This window comes from Hemicordylus capensis, chromosome 2 (assembly GCF_027244095.1).
Source record: "Hemicordylus capensis ecotype Gifberg chromosome 2, rHemCap1.1.pri, whole genome shotgun sequence".
NCBI classification, from domain to species: domain Eukaryota; kingdom Metazoa; phylum Chordata; class Lepidosauria; order Squamata; family Cordylidae; genus Hemicordylus; species Hemicordylus capensis.
This window is the reverse complement of record NC_069658.1, coordinates 311776194-311797558: the sequence shown is the minus strand read 5'-3', so window position 1 is coordinate 311797558 and position 21365 is coordinate 311776194.

Genomic DNA, 21365 nt, shown 5'->3' with positions numbered 1-21365 from the left:
TAATTGTATTCTACTGTTAATTGAATGTACAGTCTAAGCCCTCTTCACACTTTGTGTTAATTGCATGTACAATCTGTGTATAGTGTACACACATATAGATGTGTATGCACATACAATTATTCACACATTACATCAGTGCCCATACAGTAGAACACTTCCCCACCCTGCATTTAAATGGACCTGTACCCATGTTCACTTTTAAATGAACAGTCATTCACACAAATACACATATATGTATATACATGTGTATACTGTGCATACCTGTACATACAATATACTCTCTGAAAAGGGCTCATCTATTCCTAATGAGATGAAGCATTCAATTATGGATGTGCAAATTGATCTGGATACAAATTAATTTGTACCCAAATCTAGCTGATTCGGGATTTGGAGACAGAACAAATCATCCCTGTGGTCCATTGGCTAGATTCAGGTACAAACTGAATCGCGCCAGATTCGATTTGAGATTCGGATTCCTCCTATTAATTTTCCCAGATTCCCAGCTTTCTTTAAAAAAAAAAAAAGCAAAAAAAGCTAATCTGTAGCCCTTGTAGAAGTGGAGTTATGGAGCAAAATGTGTGGTCACTATTTTTCAAGTGTTTGGATATCTTTCCCTCAGTGAATCCCTTTGAGGATTCTTTACACACCTTCATTTCTTCTGTTCATTTTGACTGTCATTAGACAGTGTCAACTGCCAAATGCCATGTGCCAACTACACCCACAGCCCACCCACAAGGCAATGGGTGGCTTGCAGGCTGGGGGGGTAGTTGGCACATAGGAGGCCACTAATTCCCCACCCCCATCCACAAAGCAGTGGGGTCAGAATGAACAGAAGAAATGAAGGTGTGTAATGAAGACACCAAAGAATCTAAACACTTCAAAAATTCCTTAAAAATAAACTTGAGTACTCCACTGCCTTCCAGGTGTGTGTTTGGGGGGGGGCGTGTAGCTGGCACACGGTAGTTGACAGTTGGCACTGTTCAATGACAGTCAAAATGAACATAAGAACAGCCCTGCTGGATCAGGCCCAAGGCCCATCTAGTCCAGCATCCTGTTTCGCACAGTGGCCCACCAGATGCTGCTGGAAGCCACAGACAGGAGTTGAGGGTGTGCCCTCTCTCCTGCCATTACTCCCCTGCAACTGGTTCTCAGAGGCATCCTGCCTTTGAGGCTGGAGGTGGCCCACAGCCCTCCGACTAGCAGCCATTGATAGACCTCTCCTCCATGAAGGTATGTAATGAATCATCATAGGGAATCATCATGAGGATAAGTTATTATACACCAAATAATCCAAACACTTGAAAAATAGTGACTGCATGTTTTGCTCCATAACTCCACTTCTACAAAGGCTAGAGCTTAACTTTAAAAAAAAAAAAAAAAAAAAGCTGAGGAACCATGTTAGGGTGACTTCGAATCCCCATTATTTCCTATGGCAGAAATATGCAAAATCAGTAAAAACTAAAGGAAATCTTTATAAATCAACCAAGTGCCCCACTGCCTTGAAATCTGGGTGGTGGTAGGTGGAACCCATGGGGACCTACCCACCAGCCAAATTTGTTACCCCAGGACCCTTATAAGTAGTCTGAATCAATCTGAATCAAATCAAATCCAAATGGAATCTGGGGTGATTCAGGGGGGACAGATTTGGACACAAAACAAATCAGGGGTGATTTGATTTGGACACAAATTGAATTGAAAAAATTGATTCATGCACATCCCTACATTCAATGTGAATAAGTGGATAGTAGATATAGCCCAATTGTCATGATCAAGAGGCCAATTTCTCCAACTGCCATGATATTAACTACAATTAATGCTGATTATGGGGCTATTCTCACGAGCAGCAAAAATTGGGCTAAGAGAGCCTAGCCCGATTTTTGCTGCTCATGTAAACCACCGGGCTCTCAGGCAAGCCCGGTGGCATACAAGTAGCTAGCCTGCTTTTTTAGCCCTCCGCTAAGCCCGGGTTTCCGGAGTGAGTGCTCCGCAAACCCGGGCTTCCCAATCATGAGTGGCTGCAGTGCGGCTCTGCGCCATGGCTACTCACAAGTAGACCCCCGGAGGGGAGGCAAAAAGCCATCTCCAGGCTCCGGAGGTCTCCCCAGTATGCCCTGCGCACTCGCACAGGGCATACTGTAGCTTCCGGGGGCCATGTAGCCCCTGAGCTCCCCTGCCCCCGCCGGCTCCATCACAGAGCCGGCAATCATGTGGGTGGCCGATCCAACTGCCCAGGGCTCCCGCTCTGCTGCAGAAACCGGCTCATCATCTATGATCTGGACTCCACATATTACATTTATCATTGCACATATTACATATATCATTGCATGCATTGCATATTACATTTATCATTGCATTGATTTTTACCTTTGGGAAAAATCAGGCTTGTTCTAAATGCTTTGTAACATTTTCGATGAACCTGGCCAAGGCAAGTGCAAATGGGGAAGAGGTAGACCAGATTCACAACTCTTGAAATAGCTATATAGTATCTCTCTCCCAAAGTAGTTTTGTGGGCAAATTTGACATATCATTACCCACAGATGAATAATATTCTAAAACATCAAAGAATCAAAAGCAATTCCTATTTTGAAGTTTTATTATTAAAGACACCCTCCGCCTCCCCCTGTTCTTTATTGCTAAGAGGTGGAGAGGATTGCATTTAACTTAAGAATATTCATGAAACAATCATTTTCTTTGCATCATTTATTTCCTTTGCATTTGTGCCGAGGTAGGGCTTTCTTCAGCGCTTCCTATTAACTGTCATTGCCAGAGTGAGAAGATAAGTGAAACCTTTCACTCCCTTGACAGTGAGGGAATCAATGGCTTTATTAGGATCTCAATGTGCTTTATTGTAAAGCTCAGCAGTTGTTTAGGCTCTCTGCACAAAGAAGGTGGACTCAGCCATACCTTCCGACAAAAATAGCCTTACCTGATAGCTAAAGGGCACCGAATACTTTACTGGAGGGCAGAGAGGAAATGACTTTGCTCTGAAAATCCTGTAGATTGCTATCTATTCTGGACAGGACTGTTGTACATGAGCCCTTCCTATTTCTGTTTATTTCCTTCTTTAGCATTCTGGCCTCTGAGACAGTAGCACTCAAGCTTTAATTTTGACACTTATTATTTCAAGACTCTACCAATAGTTTATTGGGAGAAAAAACAATAATAAAACAAAATAACAGCTCTTCTACATAGCCTGAAGATGTTTGTTGTCAAAAATATTGTCATAAATTTAAAAAGCAATAGTTTCCATCAATAAGTTCTTAAATGTGATGTTCAGATTGTTTTGCATGAATTAATGCATTGCACACCTGAAAATCAATACGATGAGCAATGCTACCAAATTTTTAAATCCAATGGGTTCTATAAACTTTAGCCATTTCTCAAAAAAGACAAGGGAGCTTATGTTGGTGTCCTTTATACAAATTACCATGAATATTAAAACAGGAAAATAATAATGCTTAACTATCAAGCAAGGGAGTATAACTGACTGAGCAGAAAAAGTTCCAAGAAACGTGGGCATTACAGTGGATAATAAAATGTCTGTGAGACAGCATGTGTTGGCCTAAGATGCTAGTGATCTTTTGTATCAACAGAAGCATTCGTTTTAAATCTTTGAGTGCAATCCATTGAAAGTTCCGTCCAATCAAAATTGAAATGAGTGACAGATGAAATTTGATAGAACTACCAAGCAGATTGTGTCCTAAGGAAATTAAAACACCCCTCTATCCAGCAGTAGCCCTCTTCAGACACTATTTTAAAAGGACAGCATGCTCATGTGCACTGTCCAATGCAGATACAGAAGTCCCATCCCCACCACATCAATAATTCTCCCTCACTCCCCCTCCTGCCCACTCACAATTACAGCATTTGTCTGAAGAGGAGAATGCTGTGAGCATGATGGAGGGCACTGCCATGATCAGCAGGCTGGGGCACCCGAGCCTGCCGATCATGGAAGCACCCGCCACCATGCTCACAGCTTTCACCTCTTCAAACAAAAACACTGTAACCATGAATGGACTCACTCATCCAAGGAGTAAGCGACATGCCAGGCAGAACGTCCAAGCACTATTTTGGAGACTGTATGCAAGTACAGCCTATTTCTTATAATGTATGAAGTCAAGCCCTCATTTAGAATATTGTGTTCAGTTGAGGGTATGAGGGATTAAGAAGGATGCAAATAGGCTGGAAGGATGGTAAGAAGCTGGGGGGAAAGCAGAGGCCAGCAATGGTAAATATAAAGATCTAGCAGGTGAGGAAAGGCTGGGGAAACTGACTAGGCAAAGGGATACGGGGCAGATATACGTTGCTGTTTTTTTCTTTACTATTGCCAGCTATTGTCTGCTTTATTATTGCCACATAGGACAAGGAAGAACAAAATTTAACCAAATGAAGATCTTCCTCTGCGAGAGTAAATTATATTTGCAACTCGGAATCAGAATGATGAAATGCTATATCTGATCTCTTCTCCTGTATGGATGTGAAACCTGCCTGGACCCTCAAGAAAGAAGCACATAAAAAACTGGAAGCCTTTGAGATGTGGTGTTTCAGAAGAATACACAAGATTAAATGGACCACCACACCAAATGAAGAAGTACTTTGAAAAGCAAAAACACATAAACAAATAATACAAACAATCAAGAGATGCAAACTGGAATATTGTGGACATATCCTCAGAGGAGTAAAATATCAAATACCACAACTAACACTAGAAGGAAAGCTAGCAGGAAAAAGATCAAGAGGAAAGAGGAGGGATGGATGACCTGATAGAAGGGCTAGAAATGGATACAGAAGATATCTTCCACAATTCTAGGTACCACAACCTATGGCTTTTGCTGGCCACCAACGTCCCAATCAGAGAAGGAACATGAAGAGGCACTTCACATGAGCAGTGTGAAGCACCATAAGGGGGGTTGTGGGGAAAGCGGGCTTGACTGGATCAGCTGTCCACACAATTACCAGCTCCGTCATGAAGCCGGTTGGGGTGGTGGGGATCGGGGGCCTCCCAGCTCTCAGAAGTCCCGGAATGCCCCATGCGAGTGTGTGTGGGGCATTCTGGGGAGCCCTCCCCGATGCCGGAGGCTTTTTGTAGCCTCCCTGTCGGGGGTCTACTCATGAGTTGCCATGCCGTGGTGACACACAGCCAGGAAAATGAGGTTAGCGGAGCATGCACTCCACTAACCTCATTCAATGGGAGGGCATTTTAGAGGGTTGGCTGCCAGGAGCTGCACGGCTCCCATTGCAGTACACGAGCAGCCAAAACCAGTCTGGGCTCCCTTAGTTCAGTTTTGGCTAGTCGTGAGAATCACCTTGAAGAGAGAAATTGTCAGCTAATCCAAGAAAGAGATGAGGAACCACTGCTATATTAACCCTATCCACTGGGGATAGCCAAAAAACAATGGTTATGATGTATGCTCTTATTCTCTGAGCATATTCAGTGACTTAGACTCCTTTGTTGCTGTTGCCCCAAAATTTAGAGGGGAGAGAAAAGGAGGAAACCAGTTTGTTTATTTATTTTATTTATTTACCATATTTTAATACTGCCTGATATGTACATCTATAGGTAATGTACATAATTTAAAATATTTAAAAGTCAGCACAGATTAAAATACACAACACAATAAAAACAATAGCATAAAAGAGTTATTAAAACAAATTAACATTAATTCTAATTAAAAGCCTGCGAGAACAGGAGAGTCTTGAGGGTCTTCCTGAAAACAAACAGAGAAGGAGATGCTCTTATTTCATCAGGGAGCATATCCCAAGACTCTGTGGCATCCACTGAGAAAGCCCATTCCTGGGTCACCACTAAATGAGTTGGTGGCAACTCTTGACCTCCCATTGGCAGCTCGATGCCTCCCACCAGTTCCCCACCCATCAAATGAGATATGTGCATTGTAAACAGAATGCTAATAAAAAGCTGCTTAGTCAGATTGTGAAACATGCATCCTTCATAGCTTTCCAGAAAAGACTGGTCAAGCATCTGTCAAAGTACCATTAGGTGAATATTCTCCAGCGGCAAGCCAAGGGCCGGACTGAGAGGGCTACTTCTAACTCTGGTCCTATATATCTCTTCTTGCTGCATTTGTTTTCATGAATACCTTTAATTTGTGGGGGGAATTTCCTGGCACTCAGTTTCATGGTTCATGCTTTCATTTCACCCCTTGATTCTTCTCCCTATTCACTCTATCCACACCATAATTCTATACATCTCTAGCACGTCTTAGCTACCTTTTTTCTAAACTAAAAAGCCCCATATGTTGTAAGGACTTTTCTAAACTAAAAAGTCCCATACCTTGTAACGAAGGTGCTCTAGTCCCATGATCATTTTGGTTGCTCCCTTCTGCACATTTTCCAGTTCTATAATATCCTTTTGGAGATATGCCTGTCCACCTCTTCTTCAGGTTGGTTTCTCCCTGTCTAGTTTGCAGGCAGTTTCCCCTTATGTATATGAAGTCTCAGCTTCCTTCTTCAGGGCTTTGATCCCCAATGAAAGGGAGGCTAATAGTGTTGAAAGGCAGGTGGTTGAGAGCAGAGGAAAAGGCATCAGCTATTCTTGCTTCATATGTTTCACAAAGAAGCCCTGCTTCCACTGGTCCTTCAGTCAATTACTCAGTTGCCCAGTATGTCCCTCTGGCTCCAGACGTGCAATCTACATGTTAAAACAAATTTCTTCTCCAGTATTCTGACAAGATATTAAAACTATTTGTTTATCTGGACATCAACATTTGATTTTAAGATCAGTGCTATGCAGAGACAAGAGATTTCAGTGAAACTGAAAAACAACTTCATCTATTTTATTTATTTATTTTTACATTTTATATCCCGCTCTTCCTCCAAAGAGCCCAGAGCAGTGTACTAGATACTTAAGTTTCTCCTCACAGCAACTCTGCAAAGTAGGTTTTTTGTGACTGGCCCAGAATCACCCAGCAAGTATCATGGCTGAATAGCAATAGCAATAGCACTTACATTTATATACCGCTCTATAGCTGGAAGCTCTCTATGCGGTTTACAATGATTTAGCATATTGCCCCCCAACATTCTGCGTACTCATTTTACCGACCTCGGAAGGATGGAAGGTTGAGTCAACCTTGAGCCCCTTGGTCAGGATCGAACTTGCAACCTTCTGGTTACAGGGTGGCAGTTTTACCACTCCGCCACCAGGGGCTCTTATGGGGATTTGAACTTGGGTCTCCCTGGTCCTAGTCCAGCACTCTAGCCACTACACCATGTTGGCTCTTCTGAGCAATTCTTCCACTTGACATCAGAGAAACATGTTAACGTTAGCACTGTTGGCCATTTCTCAAGAGCAGCATTCTTAGCTCCATTATGTTTGCAAAATCTCTGTTTTTAAAACTCCATATATGATAGAGCTTTAAAAACAGCATGTGTAGTCAAGTTGTCAGAGAAGCTATCTTGGACAGACCTTGACAGACCTGGCAAAGTACCAGAAACTTCCAGAAGCTGGTCAGTCACCCACCCTACAAAAACAAAACAAAACAGGGTAGTTCCATAGATATCCTATTCAACATTATCAAGTCAATGATTACTCACAGAATGTCTCTGGAGTCATTTGCCCTATCTTCCTAAAATAGTTTGGAGATATGGTAATCAATCCATAGCGGCACAAGCAAGCTGATTGTGATGCTGCCATAGGCTTATCTCCACCAGGTACAAGAAAGTGATTAGTTTATAATCTGTTTGCAGGGGTTGGGGGAGGAAAGACTGCTAGTCAAGTCTCTTTCACACACTGCCCCTTTGAAATGTGATGATCTTTTTTTGTTATTTTTTATGTTTGTTATTTAAGAATAGCATTCCAAAGAACCTAAAAATGAGGCAAGAGGTAAGTTTGAACATCACATGTGATGCATGAGTCTTCTTGGTAATTGCAGCCAGTTTCCTATGTGTAACCCTCACCTTCCCACTCAGTGTCTCTCCAGTTGTGAATGAGAGGGTAGGGCCCAAGCTCAATTAGGTGTGGGAGGAGTGAGGAATAATGCTGTACAGTGAAACCCCAGACTAGTGTCGTGCAGTCCCATCCTATCTATCAGGGGTAAGGGTGGAAATCTAGAAATTAGAAAGCTTGTTAAAACTTGGCTTTTTACCCAGGCTTTTACATAATCATTTTTACTGCTGCTTCTGTGTGTTTTTACTTGTTGTATTGTTTTTATGCCTGTTTTTTATATGTTTTTATATTTTTTAGCTTGATGTTTTTATTGCCTTTTTATTGTATGTTTTAACTTTTGTAAACCACCTTGGGGTTGTCTTTTTAACGAAAGGCGGTACATAAATGCAACAATAAATAAATAAATAAATAAATAAATAAATAAAATCCAGTGAGCTACTTTCATATCTATATAACCAGAACTGAGGTTTATTCAACAAAGAGAGGGAGGGAAGGGGAAGAACTTATAAAATGATTCCAGCACATCTATAATTTACAACAAATCCCTCATTCACATACACAGTAGGGAAATCCTCAGAGTCCAGCAATTCAGTTGGGTCAGATATATCCCTCACTTCACTCTTCTCCTGAACAGAGCTGATGTGTATTCCTGCTTGTCTTATCTTCCTACTTGTCTTATCCTCCTGCTTGTCTTGCTTCTATGCTTGGCTTCTTTCTCTCACCCTAATACTCTCATTCCAGAACTTAAGTGCTTTTCTCTTGTTCCCTCCTCTTCCCTCAGTCCAGCTCTTACCTCAGAATCTGGCAAACTCAACAGGAGCCACGTGATATACTGAACAAAATGAATAAAAAAACACAACGTGACTAAATTATCTAGAAAAGGGATGCTTGAAAACTCAATCCCAATTTTATACATGTGTCTATACATCCAGTTATTTACAAATATCAGATCCTGAACTCTAAGTACACAACCTGTTATAGGTCATTACACTTAGCCTGCTAATAAATATATCTAAACAGGACTAACACACCAACAGAATACATTTAGATGACCCTAAAGTTGTTGCACGTCATATAAAATGTACTGTATTACATTTGGTATGGTGAAAACAACTCTATACTTTGTGATCTTAACAAAACAAATTCAACTCTTATCCACTTAACAAAACAAATTCAACTCAAATAAAGTAAGGTGGAAAAACTCTTCTCCTTGCTTGGCAACAAAGCATGCCCACTCATAGTTCCATTGGAATAGAGATGAATATGATACGACTTGTCCAGCCTTCTAATTATTTGTAGGTTAATGCTAATCACTTCTCAATCTTCAAATTCTATGGCAGTTTTGCATTTTATAATGCCCAAGAAGTATTCCCACTCACAGTACCATTGAAATGGAGATGAATATGGTCCGACTATTCCATCCTTCTAATTATTTGTGGGTTAAAGCTGATAAATTCTCAATCTTCCAGATTCTATGGTGGTTTTGTATTCTATAATCCCAGGACCTCTTACATCCAAACGTATATCAATAGTTACCAAGACTTGTGAGTTAATATATGTAGCTTCTCCACCTTCCAAACTTAATGGCAATTTAACATTCAGTGTCGCCCAGGATCTTTAACATCCAACCATGTATTTAAGGATTTGCATCTAACCATATATTTAAAGATAACAGATTTTCTGGATAATTCCTTTTACACTCAAAAAGGATTCTGTTTCATAACAACTACTGTTATTTCATCAGATTTCAACCTAAATGGAGGAATAACAATTCATGTCACATTATACGTCAACATTCACTTATTTTCCAAACACAATTCCTCCCACTAAAGATCCCACTGGAATCCCTTACCATTTTAGATGCAACATAGCTTTCTTATCTCAGTGCCTTGTCACCCCCTGGTTTTTATTGTATAATGCCTGTGGAGACATGCTTGCTTTCTCTTTGCGCTCCTTTCCTTTTAAATACCTCCCCAATAAACATACACGCGGAGCTCCGATACCCAGCAGGTATCCTATGTAATTAATTACTGTACTTTTATCCTCCCCTATATTGTGGAATTTCTTCTAAACCTTTAACTACAACAGCTGTCCTGATCTCTAAAAGGCATTGCCACTTCCCTCTACTCATAGAAAAATAACATTATGCCAGCCCTGTGCTGTTGGACTAGCCATAGTGAGTAATAATATCTTACTGCCAAATCTGCTGTTTAAAGCATGCTCTGTTCGCTCTCTTTTATCTCCCCCCCCCCAAAAAAAACACATGACAAATCCTGATTTGTATTTAAACCTGTAATGTGGGTCTTAAAAAGAAAAAAGCCTCTTTCCTCAATAACAATATATTTATATCTTCATTATAAAATTTATGTGGTGTATATTTGTACAGAACGAAGAAATGAAATTCCTCGCCCGTTTGTCCCTTTTCTAAAGAGTGAGCCACAATTGGTGATTCACAATGTCACGTTCTCACTCTAGATTTTTGCTCCAAAATCCTGGATCTAATTTTACGCACACTCTTCCCTATATATAATTGGGAACATGCACATCTTATTGCATATACCACTCCTTTGGTGTCACATGTGGCAAAAAAAATCCAGCTCTCTAATAACTCCTGTATTTGAATCTACTATGCTGGTAGTGCGTTCCGCTTGTGCACATATCGAGCAGCTGCCACAAGGATAAAAACCTTTTGATCTCATATTGACTCCCCTTTTCCAAAGCATCCACCCTTGACAAAAAACTCCCCAAGTTCCTAGTTCTCTTATAAGCATAGATGGGGTGGGATCCCTACAGCCTTCAGTACCCATAAGTAAATGCCAATGCCTCAAAATCACACGCTGGATCTGGTAAGAGAGAGAAGAAAACTCCATAGTCCATATTATTCTATTCTTCTTCTCCCTGGCTCTACTTGCAAGTAAATCTTGTCTTCTTCTAAGCTTTGCTCTCTGCTGTGTTTTACATATAACCTCCTTGGGATATCCCCGCTTTCTCAGTTGTTCAACTAAGGAACCCACTTCTTTTTTATATTGCCTAGGTTCCGTGGAGTTTCTCTTCAGTCTGAGAAACTGCCCATATGGAAGATTACGCCTCAAATGACTGGGATGAAATGAATTAAAATGTAATAAAGTATTCTTATCACTTGTTTTTTTGTATACTTCAAATGCCACCTTTCTATCTTCCTTAATTTTTACTACAGTATCTAAATAGGGTACCTGCTCCTTTCTAAATTGATACCACTACTTATATTGGATCTTAGGGTGTACTCTATTTAACAAAATCCCCTAACTTATCCTCTTGTTTATCGAGGATAGACAAATCATCTATAAACCTTTTATAATAAACAATATTTGGGGGGGAGGAAAGGGTTTATTGCCCGATTCAAAATAAATCTCCTTTCTAAATCTCCCATAAACAAATGGGGTGGGGGCAGAGTCAAAAAGGAAAAGGAAGGGGAAAGACAAGGAGCAAATGGAGTGAATAAACCTTTAGTTAAATCTATAAAAGATTTATTTCTGCCTATAGTATGAGGGAAGCAGCTATAAAACATTTGGCGATAATATTTTGAACTAGCTAAGCATGTTTGCCTGCAACGCTTGTGAACGTTCCTGCAACCTCATTTCATTGCATGACTGGGCCTACATTCCTGCACTGCTTTCTACTATCGCTGCTGCTGATAGTTTCTCCAACCTCCTGACCAGCACAACCCCTGACGATTCTTTTCCCTTATCAATCCTGGACTTTGCTTGAGTATGGCTGCCTTATAAAGTGAGAAAGGGATGTTCCTGATATTCTGGACCAAAACAAATGTTCAAAATCTGAGGAGATTCTTTCATATTGGATGATGGAAAGAAATGGAAAAGTTCAAGACTTTCCAGAATGCATAATACGAGAAAAGAGGGAAGGGAGTTTGGTCTTGAGAGAGGAATTGGAGAGAACTTTGATAGAAAGTTCTCAGAAAGCAACATGGAGGGAAAGGAGAAGGATAAAATAGAGTTGTTCCTGAATAAATCTTTAATTAAATCTACATTATGAGCCCTTTCTCATAAGCAGTGAGAAAGGGCGAGAGGTCTAGCAGGGAAGAAGCCTGAAAAAGCTTACCTACCAGCAGACAACCAAGGACTCCCTCTTCAGCAGGCTGATTACCCACCCAGATGATTTCTGGCTGCTGCTGGTAGCTCAGAGAGTCAGGGTGCCAGAACTCATCACCCTCTGAGTGTGAGGTGCATTATGGAGATCCCCCTTCCCCAAAGCTGGCTGAGAGCCCTGCAAGCAGCCAGGGCTGGCAAACAATCACAAAAATGGGTTTAGAAGAGCACTCACTCTCCTAACCTCGTTTTAGAGGGTGGCTATGGAGGTGGGTTTGCTGCCAGGATCAGGCTTGATGCCAGCAGTACACACGCAGGCAAAACCAGGCTGGGCTTCCTTAACCCGGTTTTGCCTGCACATGTGGATAGTTTTGAGATTTATTTGGGTCTACGAGGGAAGCAGCTATAAAACAGTAGCTTCAACCCACACTCAGTCCTTCCCTCTCACAAAGCTTGAGTAAATAATAGATGTGCCTTAGAATCCAGTCTTGCCAGTTCTCTAAGCTGTCCCATCCCTTGAGTGTTCTTGGCACTTTCCAGGCCAGCTCCTTAATATGGTCCCTGTCAATGCCAGCCTTTGTTATGATGCATACTGGAATGTGTGTCCCACCTCCACTCTTTCTCTCCATTTGCAGTTTTCGTTAGTAATAGGAAATGGAACATTCACGCATCTTTCTCTGATTTTCACCTGATCTCTGGCTGCCCTCATGTGTTTAGCAAAAAAACCAGCAGTACTCGAATGGAAAGCTGTGATGGAACTATGATTTGCACCAATGGGAACAGATCACTGCTACAGAGAGAGTAGTGTTGCAGTTCTCTTTTCAGAGTTGACTGAGATGTCATGCAAAGCAACATTCAAAGTGATTTGGAGGTTCCTCTTCAAGTGATGCATATAAGGAATTTTGACAGAAGAGTTTCAGTTGACTAGTGAACTTTCCCAGGAGGTTCTGCACATCCTGTTGTTGCCAAGTTCTTTCTAGAATAAAATTTCTCTTACCACCTTTCCCCCCAAAAAACAGTAGCTGCAGAGGGGTATTGTTTTGATCAGGGCTGAGGTACGGGGGAGAAGTCTAACCCTCCCTGTCACCCTTATTAAAATTGCCCCTTCCTCCTCTCCCTTTTGTGCTACTTATGGGCACAAAAAAAGTCCTCATATGTTTTCTCTTCTGAAACTTTAGCAGGGCGATCTGTGTGGGACAAATGCTTACTGCTCCCACCCCAATCAAAACACTTCATTTGACAAAGAAAACAGATATTGGAAGTTCCAATCACAGAACTTCCATGTCACATCTAGTTTGACCTATATCAATAGAAACTCTCATTAAAACTAAGTCCTTTTACGAGGACTTTTGTTTTTTCCCCTTTCAAATGTTAAGTTGTTTGAACTGATTAATTAATCAGTTAATTAGTTAACTGATTAACTTCCCTTTTTAAAAAAACAACAACACCCTAGCAAAAATTTTAAGATGAATCCCTTATAAAGAGTAAATTTGGGCTGTGCATCTGTCTCTGTGCAATTTGCTTTGCGTTAATATTTCAACATTCATCCAACTCCTTTACTGCTCTGATGAACATAAGTAGACTGTTAAGATAGCTGTAGCTTTTATTTAAATGTATAGAGCAAGACACAGGGAAGCAAGCAGCCTCAACAGCTTACCGATCTTCTCTGAACAAGGATGGAGCTAGATTCTCCACTCAGCTTCCCATGGTGGGCGGTCCAAACAAAAAAGGCAGATAGCAGCCAATGTGATTGAGGGGAAAGATTGCTCATGAGTAAAATCAATCAGATCATTGAACTAGAAGACCTCTAAAGTCATTTCCAACTTGAAAATTCTATGATTCTATGAAGAATATGGGAAGGCAATGAATGTATTGGCACTTTCTGATACATTGTGGTATACAATCTTTGTAAAGGTTTGATAAATATCCTACACGTCTTCTATTTTAGCAATCTGGACACAGTCTCCTTATCCAAAGGTGATTTTTGTATAAAAGCATCTTTGATATATGGCATTATTCATGACTTCTTACTTAAATCTCAGCTTCATTGTGTCCTTTAACAAGACAGCGAGACCTAGTCTGACCCAGGCTTATTTTTTTGTTCTTCTTCGTCTCGCTGCTCAGGTTAAAATCAAATCAAATCTGAATCTGTGCTTTCATTCCACAATCAAGGTATTCTAAAGAACAGGTGTTTATGAAAACTGCCAAGTTTGACAAAACAGAAGCTTCAGGTTTTTTTAATGAGTGCCCCCGCCCGGAGCCTATGTTAAATGTCAGTTGAACAGAGCTCTGAGAGGGAGAGAAAGGAAGGAAGAAACACATTCACACAACTGTTACTGGGGTCAGTGGTCTAGGGAGGCTCCCGGTGGCCCGGGGAACAAGGTTGTTAGGGGGACTCCCTCACGCTTGCTTTGTGTGATGTCACGGCATGTGACACTCTCCCTATTCAAACTGCTTGGTGCAAGAGAAGCCAGTGCGCCAGCCAGGGAATGAGGAGGCCCATGTGCCGGCCGGGAGAGGGGGAGAAGCCTGCCCACCGCTGCCATGGGTAAATAGATGGGAAATGGTGGCAGGTTGGGTGGTGGGGTGGGGTGGTGGGGTCCTTATGGTCCCCTTGACCCTCTGGGCTTGGGGACATTTGATCATCCAATGGACGCTACACCCATGTCTGGGGTAGGGAAGGCGGGGTGGGGGAAGGCAGGGTTGAATCTACCTTCCCCACAGAAAATAATCGATCCACTGTGAGGCAGGTGGCTAGGGTGCCCACATGATCCATGCTACTCTGAGCAGTGTGGATCTCTGGAGGCTGGGAAAATGAAGCTTGGCCTATAGATATCCCTTAATGTACCATGCGAAGAGCGTGATGCATTGAGGATTTCCTCTTGAGCCAGGAGTTCAAGGCACCCAGCTTTGTGTCTGCTCGGGCTGCCTGGAGCCCAAGTTAAAAGGGCACTCGTGGCCTTTTACCCAGGTAAAAGCCTGAGTAAAAAACTCAGGCTACCCGAGGAGGCCTTCACACAAGCAGCCCTACCAAGCAGGACTGCCCAGGCCTGGGTAGGCTGCTCATGTGAACAGCCTCACTTTCATCTTCTTCAGAACTATCAGCCCCTTAAAGAATTCTGAGCTATTATATATGTCAGGTATATGGAACGGATAATCCACAGGAGAGAGCCTTGATATATTACTGCCTCACTGTTTTTGATTTGTGTAGATTGTTACGAATCAGGCTGCACTGTGGCTGTGATGGTTTAGGGACATATTTTGTTTTGTCTTTTTAAAAACCTCTTCTCGCTTACTGTGGCAGCGCTGAAGTCCCTCCAGATAGTTCAAGGGTGCCACCAAGTGGCTATTAGTGTTTAACTTTTTATTGCTTTTGGAAGGACTACATAAAGCCCCAGAGGCGTTTCTGGTACATCTATGTGTAGCAGTTATTATTACCATATGCAGTGTGGCAGTTCATGCCAGAGATGAGATTAGAATAAGAGACTTCTTAGCTCACACTGTAAACTTCTCACTATTTCAACTTTTGTGTAACTAGCTAACAAATAAGCACAGTTTCCTCATCAGATGGTTGTTTCACATTTGTCTTCTTTCCATGGCTGGCCATTGGCTCCTGGGTGCCTCTCATTGTTTTTCATCTCCCTGCTGTTAAATTGTTCACTATGTAGGGAGGGAGTCAATGGGGCTAGTCACATGGTACATTGTGTTACTCGTAGAGGGGCATTTGTACACGCATAGCCTTTTTGTATGAATGACATGTGTATGCATGTAAATGCATGTTGATTTGATCCCTTAAAATGACTTGACCTCATGTTGACTTGACCCTCTCAAAAATGTGGAGTACACATTGTATATAATGCTGTATACACAATGAACATGATGTATGGATTTTATTTCATCACTTCCCTTTAATCCTTACAATAGCCCTCTGAGGTAGATTAGGCTGAGAGAGAGAGTGACTGGTCTAGTGAGTTTCATGGCTGAATGGAGATTTAAAGCAGGTCTTCAAGGCCTAGTTTGACACTCTAACTTAAGCTTGCTCTTCCACATGTACAGATCAACAGTCATGCACACTGGCTGGTGTGATGCACAGTCCTCCATCACTAGAAGGAGGATTGTGGGAGGTTGTGGGTGCAGAAGCAACCTTCAGTGTTTCAGCACAAATGGATGCTTTATGCAGCAGTTTGGGCACAGAGCAAGTGGGGCAGCCATTTTTGCTTTTCTATCCCCCCTCCCCAAACCCTTCCCAATTGTAGAAATCTGTTCCTGAGGGATGCACAGACCTCAGGAACAGATTTCTACAACTGCCCTCCTTTGGAGGGAGAGGACAGATGCAAAAATATCTCCCCATCCCTCTCCATCCTGTACCACTGCGCAAAGCAGCCTTCATCACGGAGACACTGAAGGCTGCTTGCAGATCTGCAGCCCTCTCCACAGTCCTCCTGCCATCAATGGATGTCTGCAGACCATGCTAGCCACTGTATGTACATATCTTGAATGAAACTTGTGGATAGGGGTAATGATAGTATAGAGGAATATCAGAGTTTTCCATTTTACAATGGATTCAGGAAGATCTGTACAAAATCAGCTGATCTACTTAGGGAGGCTGTTCTCCTGTCCAGCCTAACCCTGCTTGGCTGTCCCAAGCATAGTTAGGCTGGTCATGAGAAGCGGCAAGATCCTTGTGGATCCCTCCTCTACTCCCTGCCCACTTAACCTCCTTAATAAACCCGGCTGTTAGCTGAGGCTAAGGCTACTGGGTATTGTGTGACTCCTCAGGCTGCATGCAGCCCAGGAAGTCACAGAGATGAGCACGTAGAGCGCCTGCATGATGGGGGAGTACCCAATGCACCGTGTGCACTGTGTGTTGCATTGAGGGATGCCTGGAGACTGGAACAACAAGTTCCAGCCCTGGATCCCTCCACCCTGCTCCGTGCTTCATTGCCCCAACCTCTGGTTTGGCAGTGCCAGCTTTACATCCAGACGCTGGCAACGCTGATAGCATTCTACACAACTGGAGTTGAGGAAGGAAGCTCCTCCCTCACCCCAGCTGCTGTTGGCTGTGTGGTCTGTCCTGCAGGAAAGAAGGAAGCCTACACAGCCAGCTTCCACACTCTCCAGAATGTCCGGGTGCAGAGGGGAGAGTGCGGGGAGGAGTGCGTGGAACTGCGGGTCTATTGGACCTGTGGTTCTGCATCAAGTCTGAAGGTGGCCATTTCCACTTCTGAGGACAGTGATTTCCATAAGATATTTATGTGTGGTATGAAAAAAAAACTACATTAGAAAATGTTATAATCCTAAAAAGACTATCCCATTCATTGATGGGTAGATTAGATTAGATTAGATTAGATTAGATTAGATTAGTTCAGATCAATTCTGATTAAAAGCATACTGAAATGTTTAATAAAAGCAGTAGTAATAGTTGTTCCCCTTTGTTTTCATTTTGGAAAGGTTTGCTTTTTGGCTTTGCAAAGTCCTGTTCATAGTTCCCGCAATGCCCTGAATGTCTCAGTTGTTGAAGGTCATGTGAGATTTTGCAATAACCTGGCTTTCAGAGATGGGCATACTTGAGAAGGGCAATGAAAGCAATTCCTCATGTTCCTCATGGTGAAGGAAACCTTGGTGATCTGGGCCTTGTGTGTCTCAAAATCAAATGTTTTGAACAGGTTAAAGATTAATTATAAGCCAACACTGTGAACACCTAACTTAGATTGGCACTACTGGAATGCTGGATATAGTTGCACATTGAAAGAAGAGTGACATACTGTGCATAGCATTGGTTGTTTACTGGGCCATTATTTTAACATAAACACTTGAAAAATCCAGCACACATTGTGAGTGCTTCTAACGTTTCCTTTTTATTTGTGAATCTCTGTGTTTGCACATTCTTATAATTTAAGGAGCACTAAATGGATTTTTGTTTTTAAACATTTTTAAAGTGTTTCTGGGCTGGCAGCCAGATGTCAAGTTCCTACCAGCATGGTTTTTCTTTTTCATCAGAAAAAATAAATATATACGCAAACCTCCTGAATCAGGAGTTCATAATGAAAATGCTGATCCTCAGTTCTACCTCTGGCACTAGGAATACTGATTTCCCAATTTTGAAAGAGGCCTTTGAATTAAAGACAATAACAGAAATGCTAAATAATGCAAAAATTATGTGTTGCAGAAGGCGTAACAAAGACATCCAATCACCTAGCCTCTTAGTCGATAGTGTTCAATAGCTACTTCACCTTGGGCTTAATTGGCTATTATATACCATTGGTGAGAAGGGTGACAAGACTAGACAATAATGTCCTCATCCTGTCCTAGAAGGAATTCTTGCTGATAATTATATCTAGAGTGTGTGGATAAAAAGGAAGCACCTTAGAATCCTTAATGCAACCAGTAGCATTATATATTCATAATAAGATGTCCTGTACCTTCATTTTTTCCTGATTTAATGGCAGAAGCGTATGGACTAAAACTATAGACAAGGGACATTTTTTCCAATGATGCATGTGAAAGTCAGCTTTAACTGAATGGAACTACTTCCATTTGATTCAAAGCCAAACTATTATATCCTTTAAATATTATGCTTGATTATTTTAGAATATTTTATTTATTTATCCAGTACAGGTAAGATGCTTTATGGACTAACAGAATCAGGAACACAAAGTAAGTATATGTTACATGTGAATTAGAAAACCAATGCATTAAGCAATCATGTGAAGAAAGTGTTTCCTTGCTTAAGATCTCTGTTTGTAGGCAAATATTTTTAATGGATATTTAGTTTTTGTGTAGTAGGACATTTTAGGAGAGGACATTTGCAGTGAACACCGCCCTGCATCATGAATGTGAATATGAATTCATATCCGTATACGAATGTGAATATAAGTATTCATAGACGTCATATCAGTACCAATGCCAGGAGAAAATACTTGAAAATGATAATCTGTGTTAGCGATGGCATGTCAAGAAAATAGCTCTGAATGGGCATGCTGTTTTGGCACATTTGGGCCCATTAGTACACATAGATAGGGAGTTGGTCCCTTTGCAGCTCATGAGGCCGACTGTACACTCCACACAATTGGCTTCCCATGGAGACTAGGTGGGAGGTCTTGTGGGACTTGTCTCTCCTGAAGGACCCTATTTCAAGCCAGCTTCTCACCCTTCTGTGACCTGCTATTGTGCCAAACAGACTTGCTGCTAAAACAGCTTTTTAAAAGGAATTTGCAATACTGAGGCTCTGTCAGCCATAAGTCTAGATCCAAAAGTATCTGAAATGTACTATACTTGGGATGAATCTGCTTACAGGTTCCGCTAGCATGAACAGATGTGATCCTTGAAATAGCTACATTCTCATGAGACTTTAGTCAAGCAGTCTTCTGATTATACTGGCATTGTAGTGCCAGTATGGTTAAGATGAATTTTTACAATGATCTACTATTATAAGCCCTGGACATTCTATTGGTCATAAAATCAAAACCATCTATCAAATCTGCCTGACCATCAACCAACCCTCCAAATTTGGCACAAATCCATTGAAAAATGGCTGGAAAATGTGGCAGTTTAAAACCTTAAACTAAACCTTAAACTAGAAAATAATGGTTGGCTAAGGTTTTGTTTTTGTTTTGCCACCATATAACGTGTCTATGTGTCCCTTTAAATGTTTTTTTAAAATTTGTTGTTTTGAAAATAGCCATCATTTCCTGAATTACTAGCCTCAAGTCCCCTTAAAAGTGGTCATGGAAAGAAGTGGAGAAATTAAGCGTTGACCAGCAGGCAGCCCACCAAAAATAGCACAAGGAAGGTGTTCCCTGTCTGGTGAAAGCACCAAAAATCACAAAGAAGAACAACACATTTTTTTGGAAGTGGGCCCAGGCATCTTGAGCCTGCATGAGAGCCCGTCATTAACTAAATACTTTTTTGTTTTTAAGATACTTTTTTTACAAGATGCAATAAATCAATGTCTGGAAATGCCCCTTATCTATTTCCTCACTGGCTCTCACTGTAAGAGTCACAGTGTGCAAAAAATTCCTATGTTTGTTGCACATTTCAGTCTCCTGTTTGAATCATTTGCTAATGTGCAGCTGCAGTTTCTACTGTTTTACAGACGGAGAATGAAGACAGAAGTTGTAAGTTGCTCAAGGCCATTCAATGGCTTATTAGTTGAATAGGGAGGAATTTAAATGTGGAGCTCTGTCCAACTCTCCATAGACCACACCAGATTGCTGTACACATACATATGCATTGGTATTACCAGTGTATTTTATCTCCTTTCAAGTGCAGACTTTTAATGGATCACAACAACAACAGTTGCCCTTTAAAGTTAAGAAGGGATAGTGAGCTCTTCCGAAGAGATCTCTGGTGAATGTTTACTGGAAAAGAAAAGGGGTTAAGTGGAAATGACAGTGCTGGCCTTCTGTTCACTCTTAGACTGCATTTGTCATTTCCGAGCCCTCTACTAATTTCATTACTCAGCAAGCTCTAAGAATTGATTTTGGTTTCCCAGCTGTTAGCAAGAGGAAATTTACATTTTTACTAGATTTCTGCCTTTCAGCAAAGAAAAATGAGCCAATCAAGATTCAACGCTAGCAAATTTGCTCTGGAAATGTAAACATAATTGCCAGTTTCTACATCAGCTATTGTGGATGGAGAAGTGTGTGTGTGTGTGTGTGAGAGAGAGAGAGAGAGAGAGAAAGAGAGAGAGAGAGAGAGAGAGAGAGAGAGAGTTCAGACATAGTTTTGAACCGTGGGTCCAATGTACCCGTGGTTCCACACACCACTCCCACGACTTTCTCATCTGCATTCGGATGACAGGGAAAACTTCCTTTCTGCAGTCAGTGAGACTGTAGAGAGGCAGGGGAGCTGGCTGTGAGGGCTTCCTTCTTGACAGAAGGACATCCTGCACAGCCAATTGGGCCAGAGGGAGGGAAAAGCTTCATCCCTCAACTCCAGCTCCGTGGGCCCCTAACTGTGGTGCCAGCATTCATACATAATTCATACACCACAAAAGCAGAGTTAAGGGCAGTGAAACTCCACTCTGACCAGAGTGCAGTCTGTTGATGGAAACCGCAGCTCCCTTTTCACACTTAACTCCAATTTTCCAAGTTTGGAAGACTGGCTTTGGAAACAGGAGGCGAAGGGACCTCCAGTTTCCTATGTCATCTGAACTCGGCCAGAGAGTCAGTCAGTCAGTCAGTCATAGCTGCTGAATCCTAGATTTAAAAGGTTATAAAGGACAGACATTGCTTAAATTTCTTCCTATGCACCAATGTGCAACTACTGACTTACTTGTTCATTTCAGTTTAAATACTGACAAATATAATCAAACCCGACAAGAATTGCATATTCCAGTTCTCCAAATCCAGGCAGCCTAATCTGCATAGTATGCA